This window comes from Heterocephalus glaber, unplaced genomic scaffold (genome assembly GCF_053883595.1).
Source record: "Heterocephalus glaber isolate CG9 unplaced genomic scaffold, H.glaber_assembly_v1.0 deba00000122, whole genome shotgun sequence".
In the NCBI taxonomy this organism is placed as follows: Eukaryota; Metazoa; Chordata; class Mammalia; order Rodentia; family Bathyergidae; genus Heterocephalus; species Heterocephalus glaber.
The window spans coordinates 39,151,084-39,154,667 of NW_028258138.1; the positions used below are offsets into that span (position 1 = coordinate 39,151,084).

The 3,584-nt window shown below is 39.6% G+C and overlaps 1 pseudogene; it reads right to left on the reverse strand.

Annotated features, from left to right (window-relative positions):
- Positions 1–1,205: 1,205 nt before the first annotated feature.
- LOC101716087 (elongation factor 1-alpha 1-like) lies at positions 1,206–3,150 on the reverse strand (annotated as a pseudogene).
- Positions 3,151–3,584: the final 434 nt, after the last annotated feature.

Sequence of the window (3,584 nt, forward strand, 5' to 3'; positions counted from 1 at the left end):
ATGCAAATTTCTCCTGTGTGTCAATCTAGGTAGCCATTGTCAAGATGTAGAACTGTTCTATCAGCTCAAAGATACTTCTTTGATAGCCACATCTACCTTTCTTTCTATCCTCTTATACTTTATTGTTGGCAAGGGCTAATGGAAGGGTCCCTGGCTTTTCCTTTCTCTCTCTCCATCTGAGCTTATGTGGGATGAACAGCTATCATCTACCAAGACCCTTCCAACATGCCATCTCTGCTTGGAGCCAGCCTACCATGGACTGAAATCATGACCCAAAATAAACCTCTCCTTCTTTCAATTGTGGATGCCAGGAATTTTGTCACAGCAATGAGAAAATATCATTAATCCAATTAAGAAATGAGCAATAGACATTTTTTCAAAAGAATACATACAAACAGCCAACAGAAATATGAATAATGCTTAACATTACTAATCATCAGAGAAAGGAAAGTCAAAAGAACAATGAAATACTACCTCACTCCAATAAGAACAGCCACTAGTTAAAAGACTATAAATGACAAGGTTTAGAAATAATGAAGAGAAAAGTGAACTTTGGCATACTGTTGGTAGGAATGTGAGTTAGTATAACTACTATGGAAAGTCATATGTAAGTTTCTCAAAAATAAAAATGAACTATTGCTGGATCCAGCAATCCCTCTATACAACCAAAGGAAAAGAAATCAATAAATATGTCAAGAGACATCAATATGCTCCATGTTCAATGCAACATTAGTCACAATAATAACTAAGAAAGATTAGCAACCTAAGTATTCATTTACCTAAGTCTCCATGGCTGAAGAAAATGTGGTACATATACACCATGGAATATTATTCAACCATAAAAAAGAATAAAATCTTGTTATTTGGGACCACACAGATGGAACTAGAGGTCATTATATCATGTTTTTTTCTCTCCTCATTCCACTTTGTTTTAATGGGTCTCAAAATTCTGTGACAGATTTTTGGCCAAGTTGTTTCCATTAAAAAGTGTTGATTTTAAAAACTAATAACTTAAAATTGCCACACACTCACACACACAAATGGTCCACAAAATATTCTCCTTTCCTTCTAAAGATTTTAGGATGCATTGTTATCATTAACCAGTCTTTTACTATTAAACTTAGATGGCCAATTTGGAGAAACACTTCTGAGACAGGTCTTCCACCACTGATTAAGACTGGGGTGGCAGGTGTTAGGGGTATTATTCATTTAGCCTTCTGAGTTTTCTGGGCCGACTTGGTGACCTTGCCAGCTCAAGCAGCCTTCTCATCCACTGCTTTGATGACACCCACAGCAACTGTCTGTCTCATATCATGAACAATGAAACGACCCAGAGGTGGAAAGTCAGAGAAGCTCTTGACACACATGGGCTTGCCTGGAACCATGTCAATGGTGGCAGCCTCACCAGATTTCAAGAACTTGGAGACATCTTCCAGCTTCTTACCAGACCAGTGATCAATCTTTTCTTTCAGCTCAGCAAACTTGTAAGTGATGTGAGCTGTGTGCAATCCAGTACAGGAGCGTAGCCAGCACTGATCAGGCCTGGATGGTTCAGGATAATCATCTGAGCACTAAAACCAGTTGCTTCTATTGGTGGGTCATTTTTGCTGTCACTAGCTGTTGATTTTTATTTTTAATAAAGGTCTCTCTTGAGGGAGACCTGGAACCCTGGAAAGCACCGACTTTTAAAGAAAGAAAAGGAGACAGCCTGGGGGACAAACAGCAGTTTAATTCTTCTGGCACTATTCAACAATCACAAAGGAAAGAAGCAAGCCTTTTATACATGTAGGAAAGCAGCTTAGTTATTCTGGTTATTGTCTTTCTGATTTTTAACCTCTGATGATAACCAGTGACTTTAAGTGACTCATAAAAGCTACAGGAGAATTCACAAGTCCCCTGTTTCCATTCACCAATCCTGTAAATCAAAGAGCACACTGCAGCCCTCTTCTTATCAGATAGTATCAAGAGAGCAGAATGATTTCAGCCAAAATCAAGCACACCGGCCCACCATAAACATCACAGATGTGCATAGTTAGTCTTATCTCTCTTACCACCCATAGAGTCATTGGGTCACAGTCCTCTGATCCTGAAAAATGGTAAATAAGAAAACTAGGAAAACCTGTTTTTCTCCTGTGAGACTTTTACAAGGTCTCAAAGGTTTTTGACATTCTTTTAACAAACAGACTTGTGGAATTTCCCAGAAATGACTTAATTCTCTTAGTTAACAAACTTCTTGTGATCTATTCTTACAACTAGATAGCTGAATTCTACCATTTCCCACAACTAGCAACATTGCCATGTTGAACATCTTTGACAGACACGTTCCTATTTTTTTTTTTTTTCTTTTTGGAACCGGAGATTGAACTCAGGACCTTGCACTTTTGAGGCAGGCGCTGGAACCACTGAGCTAAATCCCTGGCCCTGACAGACATGTTCTTGATGTTGAAGCCCACATTGTTTCCAGGAAGAGCTTCATTTGAACCCTCATGGTGCATTTCAACAGAGTTTACTTCAGTTGTGACATTGACTGGTCCAAAGGTGACCATCATGCCAAGTTTGAGAATACAAGTCTCCACTTGGCCCACAGGGATGGTTCCAATACCACCAATTTTGTAGACATCTTGGAGGCCCTCAAAGGCTTGTCAGTTGGGTTAGTGGATGGCGGGATGCAATCCAAAGCTTCAAGCAGCATGGTTCTACTGTCATTGTCATCTTTATGAGTGACCTTTCATCCCTTGAACCAAGGCATGTTAGCACTTGGCTCCAGCATGTTGTCACCATTCCAGCCAGAAATTGGCACAGAAGCTACTGTGTCAGGGTTGTAGCCATTTTTTTTTAATGTAAATGCTGACTTAACAATCTCCTTGTATCTTTTCTGGCTGTAGGCTGGCTCAGTGGAATCCATTTGTTTAACACTAACAATTAGTTGTTTCATACCCAGCATGTAAGCCAGAAGGGCATGCTCATGGGTCTGCCCATTCTTGGAGATACCAGCTTCAAATTCACCAACACCAGCAGCAACAGTCAGGACAGCACAGTCAGCCTGAGTGCCTGAAATCATGTTTTTGATAAAGTCTCTCTGTCCTGGAGCATCAATGATAGTCACCTAATACTTGCTGGTCTCAAATTTCCACAGGGAGATGTCAATGGTGATACTATGCTTATGCTTGGCTTTCAGTTTATCTAAGACTCAGGTGTTCTTGAAGGAATCTTCCCCATCTCACCATCCTCCTTCTCAAAATTTAAAAATGGTTCTTTTGTCGATGCCACAACATTTGCAGAAAAGATAACTGGTAGCAGCACACTTGCCCAAATCCATGGGCCTGATGATTATGATATTGATATGTGTCTTCTCCTTTCCCATGATGGCTTTGATTTAGTGAGAGTTTTCACTACATCTGTGCTCTTGAGGCAAACCCATTGTGAAAAAAAGTCATTATATCATGTTAAATAAGCTAGACATAAAGAGACAAGTACCACAAAATATCAGTCATATATTGAATCTAAAAATGTTGATATTCATAAAAATTGAATGTACAATGATGGTTATCAGAGCCTGGGTAGAGTAGAAAAGAGGGATGGAC